The following is a 14,187-nucleotide window of genomic DNA, read 5'->3' as shown; positions in this document are numbered from 1 at the left end:
CCGTGGCTTTCTTAACAAGGTAAATATAATCTTGCAAAAGTCATCATAATGCTAATGTGATTTTGTGTTGGATTACCATTTTATTGACTGTTTTTTACCAAAAAGATTGAGTCAAAAGTACGTGCCGCACGCTAGCATACGTTAGGCCTACTCTCATTTAGCAACTAGCTATGTGGACAAAAGTTGAGCTTTCTGTTGAAGCGCATTACTGACATTAACATAAACTGGCTTTAATATCTGATTTGTTGTGAGATCTAACTATGGTGGGTTACAAGGTTCTATTTTACCATTTGTTTTACTTTTTCAAGTGAAATGGTGCATGGGAGTTTATAGGGATTAGCTTGTTATGCAGGTTAATGCAAAAAGCTAAAACGTAGCTTCAAATATGCACTAATGCAACATGCAGTAGCTAAAAGTTAGTTGATTAGTTGTTGTTGTAATGATTAATTTTTTCTTGAGAGAGTATTTTAAAGATTATTTTGCTGTGAAGGCCTGTAGTGAAAACATGATAACTTGCAACATATGTGGTAAAACCAGAAAGAATACATTTGCACATGCAGGCATATGCAGACTCAGCTGGTGTAAGGTTTCTTTAGCAATATTTATTGTGTCTACAATGACTTTACATGCAATTCCTTTCTTAATTTGGATACTGTTGTCCATGTTCTACAGATGTCTGCCACAGCAGCCGATGTTGAGCCTGACCCCCCCAACAGTCCACAACTGATTCTACTGGGTAAGTGTCATAAAAGCATGTCGTGGAGTAGAGAACAAAGTCCGTCTGTCTCTATGTTTCTCTATTTGTCTGATTTCTCTTTCTGTATCCGTTTCCTAAACTTAAGTTGTATCATTGTCTGTCATGTTTGTAGTTGTCTCATCGTTCTTTTCTATCTCAAATTGTGGACACTCATTGACCGAAAACACCAGTTAACCAAAAAAACAAAACAATCTAAATGTGGTGGCTTTTTCTGTGAACTTCAAATCCTCATTAAAGGCCCTTATACCCATATTTCTGTTGTCTGCATCAGTTGCTGGTGATGGTGTCACATTGGAACATTGGGTGATCAGCATCGGAAGCCAGGTCATTTGTGAAGGCATCTATAAAACCTCACACACACCATCACAGGGCTTGCTACTTGCTATGTGTTCAATCTACTATACCAAGAAGAAGCTGCAAGGACACTGGAGTTTGTTCAAAGGTAAGTTTTGTTTGAGTATGTTACCCCTCTTCCAAGCTCTGATCCGAAATATTGAAGTGTCATTTTTTTATAAGCCATGCTGGTGTATTAACTTTTAAAGTAGTTGTACCCATCTCCTGCTCATTAAAGCGTACCCTGCTTCCTTTTGGCACCCATCTTAATTAAGGAATGGGGCTGTTCAGACTGGCCATGTCACTCTCTGTGGTGCTATCATTGAGCAATGTGTCCTTTCCCAAATATACTGTAACAGTGTTTCCTAATGCCACCCTCAAATCAAAGTGTAATAAATACTGTAATAATGACAACAGCTGATCTGTTGTAATCATGAATCAGGATTGTTTTGTTTCTCATAAATAATTAATCAAAATGAGATCATTCTTTCATAATTATGAGACAAGGGTCATTATCAGAAAAATACATCTTAATTTTTTATTCAATTAATGTTATAGGGTTCCATATTAAATGCAAATGATCTTTACTTACCATACCTAATATCTTATATACTTTCTCTATTACATTTTAGGCGTCTCATTGGGATTTATCCTGAGAGGGGAAGAAAGACCAGCCACGGGGAGGTGGTGGAAAAGGAAGACGGGGAAGCTGGTCCACAAAAAGGAAACAACGGTGAATCCCCATGTGACCACGCTACTAAACAATGTGATGGACTTTATTTAGCCAGCATAGGTCAGTCCATCTGTCTCAGATGTCCAGGGTCATTGTTGAACCCACCATTGTTGAGAGCCAGTTTAATTTTTATTGTTAATGGAATTGATGTAATTTAGTTAGCTTTTATATGCATTTGATGCAGTGAACTGTTGTCTTTTGGTGAAGGAAGGAAAACCAAATGAGCAGAAAGATTAAATTAATGTGAATTGGCGGATAATTTGTACTCTGTGCTTTGCATAGAATGCAAGAAACAGTCAAACCAGACCTATTTTGACCTGGGGACAAAAATACAAAGTCAAATGATGTAATTTTAGCCATCACTTGTCATAGTTCACATTCTGAATTAAATTTGTGTTTTTATGAATTTTGTAGACACTGAACATGTTTAACTTTAATAAATGCCTAAAGTTATAAGACCATCTCTTGTCTGAGCCGTTTCTGTGACATCTATGTTTTATTATTATTATTATTATTATTATTATTTTAGGGGTTTTGTTTTTAATTGTAAAACTTTTAAATCAGTAGTTTATAACAATGTGAAGATCATATTTTACAGTAATAAGTTAATGGAGAATACTGTAGGAACTGTAAAATAACAGTAAAATTAAAACCAAAGCTGACAGTATAATACTGTAATGTTTCTTTGCCATACAGTTTAGTACTGTAATATGTTTACAGTAATGTGCTGTTGTTGTAGATCACAGTAGGTTTACTGTAGAATAACAGTATCAAGCTGGCAATTATAGCTGCCAGTAGTTTACTGTAATTTAACAGGAAATTTTGTTACAGTGTACAATATATATATGTATAGTATGTCATTTACAATAACTTTGAATGCACCACAAGGCTGGAGAGGTGAGGCTGAGGCTCTGCTTCATTAGATTCCATACTTGTTCATTAAGCCATGCCAGATTTAGAATGTGTAACACTTTTACTGAACTCACTTTTTACACTGTTAACCTTGGTCATTAAGCTCCTAGAAGCAAGATCTAAGTCCTCTGTGGACAAGATCTCACTCCCAGTTAGTTGATTAACCTCTTTATCTATGGTTAAAACCTTTTTACTTTCTTGCTGGAATATGAACCTTTGTTTTGTTAGTTTGATACCAGGTTTGAACAGGTTTGTCATCTGTCAGCTTGGGGTTGGCACAGGTGGCACTTCCTTGCCACAGGTGCGCGCCGCCATCTTCACTACCTAAAATTGAGAATTATCTTCTGGGGCATGGTCGAAGATGTATTTTTTTGTAGCTATGAGTTGCTCCTTCTGTCATTTTGTAGTTATCCAGTGTGAATGCACTGCATTGTGAGCCTCACCGAGCATTATATGTTATCATCATTAAGTCTTCCAAAAACTGATTTATTTCTGTGGGCAATTTTGCTCTTTTCTTTCTCTTTCTGTTGCTGTGCTTTCCACAATGACTCAGTCAACTGCATGTTTTGGTCACATCTTTTTTAATAGTGGCCCTCTTTCTATTTCTTGATATACATCCTTTTGTCCTCTTTAGCTCCCTGGCTGTAATTTTGAGGGTCAACAGTTGGAGTCATTCATCCATTCCTCCACTCCTCTGTCCTCCTCTTGTTACTCATAATTCTGTCACCATCTACTCATTGGCCTTCATCTTCTTGTTTTTTCCTCCCTGTCTGTTCAGGGTTAAACATTGCCTCTGAAACTGTGTCCTCACACATACACACACACAAACGCTTACACACAGTGCACATTTTTCAGTCATTCATTGTGTGTACTGGGCAGGAAAATGAGCAAAGAGAGGGGGAGAACAGAGAGGTGGAGAGAGAGACAAATCTGACCTTAATAGGAGTGCTTCAGCTTTGAATGAAGAGAAAGAAAGAGGCAAAAGGGATAAAGTTGATGACATCCATGTATAAAGGAGGGATGAAATAGTTGGCGGATATTTTCAAGGTGCTTTCTGCTTCTGTGTGCTGTTGTAGCTGATATCAGTGTGTTGATGTCGAAAGTTAACACTCCCTCACAAATGAAGATAAACGTAGCATCTTATTTTCTTAAATATATTCTCATTCTTCTGCCTGGGACATGCCATGCAATAGCAATACATTTAGAGTGTAAAGAGAACATATTTTCACATGTAAATCTCTAAACTGTGTTTATTTCAACCACAGCTAGAGTTGTGATGATTGGAAAAGTGGATAGATGACCCAAAACATCTTTTCATAGTTTTATTTTGTTTCTGTAATTTGAATGACGTGCATTTTACAATGCTAAAATGACAAATTTACATGCATTCTAGCGAATAGAAAATGCAATTTTGCAGCTGTTTTTAAGTTTAAAAAAATGGATCTTACTCTTAAATAGGTTGACCTCCTTAGAAATCCTTTCCATAATGTTGTCAGACACTCTCAGTTGAAAAACCAGCACTTTTGTGAAGGTAAATACAAGCTGGACAATTGCTCTATTAACTTACATTGTTACTTGTTTCTCCGCTGCTAGATTGTTGTTCCCATCAGTCACTTAGACACTTGAAAAAATCCGTAGTTACCCTTTAACACGTTATTAATCAGCTTGTACACACTTCACACTTCAATATGCTGAAATAAATGGAACATACGTATGTCTGCCTTGTTTTGGAGTTTATTAATCCATTGTAGGATTTCTTCATACTTAATAATGAATTTACTGTTGAAATATCTTCTCTTTCAGCTATTATTTAAACAACTTCATGTTTTCACCTCTGCCCAATGCAAAAACTTTGACTTAACTTTTACTTTGACAATGAACTACAGCTTTTCATAATGTGATTATGGTCAATCATCTGCAGCTTTACTTTCTATTAAATGTTAGAAAATGTTGCATGCAAAAATGTCCAGTGTAATAGTCTTAAACGTCTGAACAGTTACCCTGAAATGTACTTTAGGTGTCTCCAATTCACATATGGTAACAGTTCCAGTTCAGTAGCTTTACAAACATGCCCACATACGTCGTAGCTCACCAGCGCTCCCAGCCCGAGAGTTTAAAGTTGCCTCAAATGCAAATATACTAACTGGACAGTAATGTATAGTGACCCAAAACATAGATGCTGTAGCCCACATATAGTGGCCTAAAACCAATACTGTATATTGTTTTAAAATCCCAGCCTAAAAACTTAATTTTACTAATTCGAAATTCCCTAAAAGACAGCACAGCAGTCTTCAATGATAGTAGCGTAAAACTTAATTCCAAAACTCCCCTGTATTACGCTATTGTGTTGAAATGAGATTCTGCAGTGCTTATACAGTCCTGGTACTCTGATAAAAAAACTACTTTCCATCCTCTTGCAAAGAGAGAGAAAAAAAGTTAACTTAATAGATAACTGGAGAGATTAAAATGAGAATTAGGGAGCGAGTGAACGAGAAAAAAAAATGTAGAAGGAAGAAGAAGAGGAAGAAGAGGAAGAGGAGGACAGGAAGGTTGAGAGGAAACTAGAAAAGGACTCCAGCTGGGGATGACAGAAAAAGAAGCCATTCATAATATCTTTGATTGAAATGTCAATGTGTGTGTGCGTGTGCGTGTGCGTGTGCGTGTGCGTGTGCGTGTGCGTGTGCGCGTGTGCGCGTGCGCGTGCGTGTGCGTGTGTGCGCGCGTGCGCGTGCGTGCCAGCCATTATCAAAGCAAAGGAAGTGATTATAAAAGGGCACCTCCCTCGCGGCTGTGGCTCAGTGGTTGTGCGGTTGTCTGCCAATCGGAAGGTTGGGGGTTCAATCCTGGCCCTGCAGTCCCATGTCGAAGTGTCCTTGGGCAAGGCACTGAACCCCAAGTTGCCCCCGATGCTGCACATCGGAGTGTGAATGAGTGTGAGTGTTTATCTAATGAACAGGTGGCACCTTGTATGGCAACCTCGGCCCCAGTGTATGAATGTGTGTGAATGGTGAATGTTTCCTGTATGATTTAAAAGAGCTTTGAGTAGTCGTTAAGACTAGAAAAGCGCTATATAAATACAGCACATTTACATTTGTTGCTGCCCTTTAGTGGTTTGGCTTTTGTCTGTGTGTTTGTGTGTGTGTGCATGTTCTTCAAATTTGTAATAATGCTTACTCTGTAGTGTGAGTCCTCCAACAGCAGTTGCATCTGATTTGATTAGTTAATAGTCATGTTGGTGCATTGTGTGTCCCTCCCTCGTCATGCTTGATGTCTGTTCCAACCTGTTGATCCGTTACAGGTCAAAGGTCATTACCAGGCTCTCCAGTTCGGTCCTCCCCGCTACTTTGAACTCATTAACTGGCCCCAATTTGTACACATTGCTTCCTCGCTGTGTCTTACCCGTTCGCTGCCCTGCAACTTATCTTATATAACATATATCACCTTGTCTCTCACTAAACCCTCCTCATTTCCTCTTTCTTTCTCTCACCCTTTTATTTGTCCACTCATATTTCCCACCCACCTATTCTTTCTTCTATCTTGTCTGCGCTACCCATCCTTCCATCCATCCCCTCTTTCCTTTCCTTCCATATCTTCTTCTTGTAGCCCAGTAATCACTGAGAAAGACAGCTTGGGTTCCTCTTGGAGGGTGAAGAGTGAAAAGACAGATAAACTGACTGAGATGGATGGACTCGTAAAGAAAAGTGAACAACAGTAATGGAAGGAGGTAAAACTCTGGCTCTACTCAATGAAAACATGCTAAGAAATCAAATGATGTAAATGTTTGAAAAAACAAGAAAGAGAAATCTGTTTTTGCCAATTTTCTTATTACTCCCAGTTAATCCCATTGCAATACGAAGTATTGTAGAAACAGAGTATATTTGTATTTCATGACTAATAGATATCCCCATGAAACTACTTACAGATAGAGTAGGTCTAGACCAAACTCAAATTTACAATGTCAAGTCTCCACACAGACCTAAGTACAAAGTGTAGACTGGTAGCTGCAGAGGTGCCAGTTCACCTCCTGGGCGCTGCCAAGGTGCTCTTGACCAATATCAATTAACAAAAAGTTTCAAATTAAGTAACTATAGCATAAATAATTATAGCAGTTGGTAAGACGCACAGTTGCAATTTCAGTATCAATAAAGATAATAGAAGTATGACTAGCAATAATAGTAGCAGTGCAGGGCGTAGCAGGGCATGGAGCAGGACCACAGCAGCAGCTGCAACCACGATCCAGGTGCCACTCCAATCCAGTTGTAGTTACAAACAAGCATTACTGGAACATGAATACACGCAGATGGAAAAAGGGAGTAGCGAGGAGCTCAGTGAGTCAGAGTGTGTGTCCCGGCAGTATAAACCTATAACAGCAGAACTTGGAGTTGGTCCAAGGTGAACCTGAGCCAGCCCAGACTATGAGCTTTAAAGCAGAGTTTTAAGCTTACTCCCAAATGTGGAGACAGTGTCTGCCCCCCAAACCCAGACTGGGAGCTGGTTCCACAGGAGAGGAGCCTTATAGCTGAAGGCTCTGGTCCCCAGACCCAGACTGGGAGCTGGTTCCACAGGAGAAGAGCCTGATAGCTGAAGGCAAAATCTAAAAATCTAAAAAGAATCCACAGTTTAATCAGTGATATAAGGGAATTGATCTTGTGTCCCTGTATTTTGATTCAGTTTCAAACTCGATAACACAAGACATTCTAGGCTGTAGGGAAACATCTACTCTGCAATCTGGTTCAGACAGGTTGGCCGTCTCCTCCCAGCCGAGCGTCCATTCAGCGCCGTCCCATTGTCTTGCAGTGTTTGCACGCCCTCACAATCTCCTTTTGATGCAGCAGTGGTCCTGAACCCTCCCAATGACTTAGCATTCCGAATACTTCTCAATGGGCTCTTTATCACACCTTTGTGTCACTGAGAGTGTTTGGCTCGGTGAACAAACATGGAGGAAACAGTTGGCTGTGAATACCACTGAAGTGTCTTAGATCTTTTACAGACAGAGGAAAGGAGATTCAATAGGAAATTAATTAATGGAAATTAGATTAATTAATCTGTCACTTGAGGTGCATTCACACAAACAGCATACCTTTATTTCGACTCCATGTATTCAGTTCTCTTACACTGAGGAAGGAAGAGACCCTTTCTTTTTAAGGACAGGTGATCTTTCCATGGAGAAGTACAAACTCAGTCTTATGGTATTCTAATGACGTTTTAGCTTTTTAAGAGCTCTTGACACATTCTCAGTGGGCCAAACCATATCAGACCATCGTCCTTCACACAAACACGCCTTAAATCCACTTTTAGTCCGCTGGCGGTTAGAGTTGAGATGGAGCAGTGTGGATTGTTGTTGTGACGTTAGGGCTGATAAGACATTTTGTGACAGTTTTGTCTGCGTCAAAAGAGGCAAAAGAACTCCTTCCAGTAGCTCAAAAATGGTTTCAGTTACATTTTATATCGTGTTATGGGCAGGTTGCAAGACTAAGAAATGTGTAAACTAGCTTGATAAAACAAAACATTGCTAAATGTGTTATATATCCACATGCAATGTGTAAATTAGACAGCTTTGGAAAAGTTGGAGCTATGCTTTTAATTTCCCCTGCCTACAGTCTCTGTGCTAAGCTAGGCTAAACACACTCCCCACCGAGTTTTAATTATGTTCATATCAAAGTTGTCATCTAACAAGTGAAAGCAAATAAGCTTCCCCCCACAGATTTCAGACTATTCAATTCTTAACGCAGATACGGACATAGAAAAATCTGATTTCTGATTTATATCTGTATGTTTCCCAACCGGCAGTGACAGACGGCCGCCCACCAGAGCCTGGTTCTGCCAAAGGTTTCTGTCTGCTTAAAGGGAGTTTTTCCCCGCCACTGTCCCATAAATGCTTTCTCTTGGGTGTAGTCTAGACCTGCTCTATCTGTCAAGTGTCCTGAGATAACTCCTGTTATGATCTGACACTATACATAAAATTGAATTGAAACTGACTAGATTTTCAACCATCATGTAAATATCAAGTTAGTCCTGTATTGCTCATGTGAAAGATGCCCAGCTGCAGTGTGTGAGGAGTGTGTGCAGCTTCCTCCTCAAACAAAACCCAGACAGAAAAACACTTTGGGTGCCAGCCTCGTCCTCCCTGAAGGACACCAGTTTCTCCCTTCTCTGCCAAGCCAGACTAAGAATAGCTTGATGCTAATATCTGCCTGCTGTCAAACAATGAGCTCATTTAGTGTGATAGAAGAACTGCATTTGACAAGTTAGTGAGAAATAGATTCTGGGTCTTTTAGGCATTTTGGATCTCATGTCAAAACTGAATATACCAGCGGGTATTTTTACATCTTTGTCTGTCTTTAAGGCACTGATCCAATCATAGGCTGGCCATTTATTCTGCAGTGTTGTTCAGTTTTCTATCTTGTTTTAGTTTGCAGTCAGTAAGTTTAACTTCATCATTAGCAGTGACTACAGGGGATCTTATAAATTAATGAAGTTTATATAGTGGTTTTCTTTGCTTAATACCTCAAAGAGAAACCTGAAGAAGCTCAGTCTATCCCCATCATTCCTGTTACTTTTCCCTAGCACTGTGTTTAAGCCAGAGTTCCTCTTCCCCTCTCTCCTAGTCTCTTGTTAAAAGTTGCAGGAATGTAGTTTGCCAAAACTGTCTTCAGTACTCAGTTATCTGTTATTTTCCCAGACTTCACTTATCAGCGTTTTCCATGAAGTGAAAAAGAGTGGCAGGCACACATATGATAAAATGGGAAGAAACAGGGCATGGAAGCAGCAGAGTGTGAGGAGGAGACAAAGAGGCAGGTTTGCTCCCCTTAATGGGACAGTAAATATTGGGTTTAAGCAGGTCGACTCCGGCGGATTGTTTGACTTTCTTTGCTTTTCAATGGCACAAAAGAGCGGGGGGGGGGGGGGAGATAAGAGGAAGTATAGGTCACTGAGTTAAAGTTCATCTTATTTGACATTTCTAATGATTCCTAATGAACACCATGTGTTCATGTTCAACATCATGATAAGCAGCAGGTTCAACATTCATCTTTTAAGCATCATTTCTAAATCACATATCACATACGGTATTTTCAGGGATTTGATTTAATCCAGGGCAAGGTCCTGCTCAAGATCTCATTGTTCAAACCTTGACGCCTGGTGAACCAGAGGAAACCGAAATACCTTTACTTTGACTGATGTTGATAGATGTTTTGTGTATGGGAGTCTCACTCAGACAGACGAACTTGCTGGTTTAGTGCGCTTCTTTGCATTTTTTGGTAACTGGTCTATAGCCACTACGTTTCATTTCCAGGATTATTCAAGTGCTGCCAGATGTCCCTGTGGAGGAGGGTCTGGCTAGTCCACACAGCATTCTAGGATGGGAGGAAAACGTGCTCTGGTTTATTAGCATCTCTTTAAACCAATCACAATCATTGTGGGTGGGGCTAAGCTCCGGACGGAGCCACGGTGTCTCTGCTAAATAGTCTCAGGAAGGAAGTTGTTTTGGTGTAACATGTGTACGTTCAGAAATAGTTTTAGTCGTCAACAGAAAACTCTGATTGGACAGATAGTCTAGCTAGCTGTCTGGATTTACCCTGCAGAGATCTGAGGCGCAGGTAACCATAGTCTTCATAAATCCACCAGAGGTTAGAACAGCGACACAGAGACAGAGGATGGGGACGGAGGTTAGAACGCCAATGCAGAGACAGAGGACGGGGACGGACATCTGGCTGAAAATATGTCGATATAGACGTATAGAAGGGCGTGCTGTGTAAAGTCAAAAAAGGAAAAAAAATCAAAACTGTCATCCCTGGTACCAATGCATTGATCTCCTTGAAATGAAGGAGAAACATGTTTTTTGATGCAGTGCTGTCCTTTTGAATCTGGCCTTTTACAGTTGTGTAGCTGCAGGAATGCCTCGTACAAACAGGGAGAGAGTAGAAAGTGGGGGATGAAGGGATGAGTCGATACAGAGAGAAGAAGGGGAGGACAGCAAACACAAGAGAGTGCTTTCCCATAGTAAACTCATAAAATGGTGAATGGGAGTGGAATGGAGGTGTGTTTGTGTGTTGTGGGGGTTGATGTGTTTGACATGAAGGAGGGAAGGCCAGGTTGTGTGTGTGCGTGCGCGTGCGTGCGTGCATATCTGGTGTGAGTGTGTGATTGTGTGTGTTTGTTTGAGATTGTTTGTGTGTGTGTGTGTGTGTGTTTGTGTGTGTGTGTGTGTGTGTGTGTGTGTGTGTGTGTGTGTGTGTATATATGGATTGGTAGCAGAAAAGGGCTTTCTAATAGTTTGGACTGCAGCACTCACTCATCACACCCTGACAAGCTCATTTCAGAAGCATTATGTAAATCTCCTTTGAATATCTTACGGTAAAAGAAGCACATCAGCTAAATGTGTGCATTTGTGTGAGTCCAGCTCAGCTAACGGCTAGCAGCTAACAGCCAACAGCTAGCAGCCAACAGCTAGCAGCCAACAGCTAGCAGCCAACAGCTAGCAGCCAACAGTGGCTTTATGAAGCTCAGTCAGAGTTGAAAGACTGTGACTGACACGCTTCACAGGGCAAAGTCAACATTTAAAACCTCATCATACTGAGAAACCAAGGCGACAGCTTGAAAGAGAGCGTTGTGTGTGTGTGTGTGTGTGTGTGTGTGTGTGTTGTGTGTGTGTGTGTGTGTGTGTGTGTGTGTGTATGTGTGTGTGTGTGCATGTGTGTACGTGTGCGCATGTTGAGATAGAGAGGCAGAAGATATGAGTGTATTTCTATCCACATCGTCACACATCTCTCTAAAAAGCACCAAACTTAGAAACATTAATGGGACACATCCAGCGGCTAGCAGGGATTAAACTTGTTACCCTGTGATACAGAAAGACAGACAGACAGACAGACAGACAGACAGGTGTTCATTAGCTACTTAGGGAAACAAGCTGAGAGCTGCAGCAGCTGGGACTGGCTCCATTAGAGCCAACAGCTGGGCAGCCTCAGGCCTCCCAGTCCCCATTAACGTCCAGCCTCACCCTGGGACACCTACTGGGAATATTTGGCGTGGTAGAGAACATTTCTGTCTGTCTACATGATGGACACCGTATGTCAGAGAAAATGTCTCGCTAATGTAATAACTGTTTCCTCAGTAGATGACATGTTTCCTCAGTTGACATACAACATTTGTCCGGTGTACAAGACCTTGTTGCCAGCAGATATCTATACGTGTCACAAAGATGTGATTAATAACATTAACGAAGGTTGCATACCATTTAGTTTAGCTAGTTCCAGGACCCTGTTACACCTGTGTCTCTGCTGCTTAGACAGCCTCAGTGTTGGCCTTGAACACAACAATGGCTGTATTCAAACTGTCTACTTTGGTAGCAGTTTGTGCTGATCTGGCTGAAATGTAGCATTCCGAATGCAAACAATAGCAAAATCTGCATTATGCCACAGAAGAAGAAAAACTCCAGGATGCATCGGACCAGTCTACCTCGTGTCCCACAGGACATGTTTTTTATCAGTGGTGGAGAAATACATAATCAAATTAAATTGTGATTTTTTTCATTAATCCTTTTTACTAGAGTTGATATTATTTATTCATTTTTTTATCTTTATCAATGACTAGTTCAAGTTCAAGTTCAAATTTATTGTCATATGCACTTTAGTACAAGTACCACAGCAATGAATACAGTATGCCCTATGCACTCTCTCAGCACCAGTCAACAGTAACAATCAATAACAATAATATAGTTTAAAAACATAAACCATTTAACCACCACAATAAACAGTGGCTAAGTAACTAAATACAGACCCCAGCCTCCTTCCTGCTGCGCTATCATTCACAACCTGATTACGTGAGGATAAAACTATCCCTAAAACATGATGTGCGCGTTGGGATACTCTGCAACCGTCTCCCTGATGGAAGGTGGGAGAAGAGGTTGTGTGCAGGATGATTAGAATCTTGCATAATACTACGTGCCTTCTTAGTACTATTTCCAGTAAATATGTTGCAATGGTTCAAGTGGAACGCCGATGATTTTAGACGCAGTTTGACCACCTTTGTCAGAAGATTACGATCATGTGAAGTAGTCCTACCAAACCACACTACAATGTTACCTGTCAATATACTCTCAATTGTACAACGGTAGAATTTCTGTAGAATATTAAGAGACATACCATATTTCTTAAGACACCTCAAAAAATATAGCCTCTGATGTGCCTTCTAATGGCACATCTGATATGAAACGAACATGTGAGGAGTCTGAGATATGGATGCCTAAGAATTTAAACGTGTTGACAATTTCAACAGGAGAGTTGTTAATATAGACCTGTGTATGTGTGATTTGTTCTTCCTAAAATCTATGAAGACCTCCTTAGTTTTCTCCCATTAAGGGACAAATTATTTTTACGGCACCACTTGATCAAATTACACACCTCATCCCTGTAGGCAGTTTCATTATTGCTGTCAATGAGTCTATCAAAGTAGTGTCGTCTGCAAATTTCACAACACTATTAGTGGGATGTTTTGCCCTACAGTCATAGTGTACAGACTATATAATAAGGGACTGAGACAGCAGCCTTGGGGTGCTCCGGTGTTTAGCACTATACAGCCTGAGTATGTAGTGCCAACTCTAACTATCTGGGGGCGACCTGTTAGAAAATCCTGTATCCACTTGCAGATGGAATTGCAGAGGCCCAGGTCTAACAGCTTAGATGTTAAGATAGAGGGTCTGATGGTGTTAAAAGCACTACTATAGGGGTGGCTGTGGCTCAGTGGTAGAGCGGTTGCCTGCCAATTGGAAGGTTGGTGGTTTGATCCCCGCCCCTGCAGTCATTGTCGAAGTGTCCTTGGGCAAGACATTGAACCCCGAGTTGCCCCCGGTGCTGCGCATCGGAGTGTGAATGTGTATGAATGTTTATCTGATGAGCAGGTGGCACCTTGTACGGCAGCCCCGGCCACAGTGTATGAATGTGTGTGAATGGTGAATGTTTCCTGTAGATGTAAAAGCGCTTTGAGCAGTTGTTAAGACTGGAAAAGCGCTATATAAATACAGCACATTTACATTTACTATAATCAACAAAAAGCATCCTGACATATTTATCCCTGCCCTCTAGATGTTGACACACAGTATGTAATGCCAAGGATACAGCATCATCCACAGCCTATTTGATCTATATGCAAATTTTAATGGATCAATAGAGACAGGTATGCTGTTGTTGATATATGTTTTCACAAGTTGTTCAAAACACTTTATCATCACAGAAGTCAATGCTATGGGTGTTTATCTGATGTGCAGGTGGAACCTTGTACGGCAGCCCCGGCCACAGTGTATGAATGTGTGTGAATGGTGAATGTATCCTGTAGATGTAAAAAGCGCTTTGAGCAGTTGTTAGACTGGAAAAGCGCTATATAAATACAGCACATTTACATTTACATTTAAAATCATTCATACAATTGGCACTCGTTTTCTTAGGCACAGGAA

General features: G+C 40.6%; 1 long non-coding RNA gene across 1 annotated transcript; it reads left to right on the top strand.

Moving 5' to 3' along the window:
- Window positions 1-669: 669 nt before the first annotated feature.
- On the top strand, window positions 670-2,231 carry LOC116675974 (uncharacterized). The gene is made up of 3 exons (XR_004328571.1): window positions 670-736; window positions 1,029-1,199; window positions 1,723-2,231. It is a non-coding gene; the product is annotated as an uncharacterized LOC116675974 (long non-coding RNA).
- Window positions 2,232-14,187: the final 11,956 nt, after the last annotated feature.

This window comes from Etheostoma spectabile, unplaced genomic scaffold, assembly GCF_008692095.1.
Source record: "Etheostoma spectabile isolate EspeVRDwgs_2016 unplaced genomic scaffold, UIUC_Espe_1.0 scaffold00002529, whole genome shotgun sequence".
NCBI lineage: Eukaryota > Metazoa > Chordata > Actinopteri > Perciformes > Percidae > Etheostoma > Etheostoma spectabile.
This window is presented reverse-complemented; position numbering and strand designations above follow the sequence as displayed.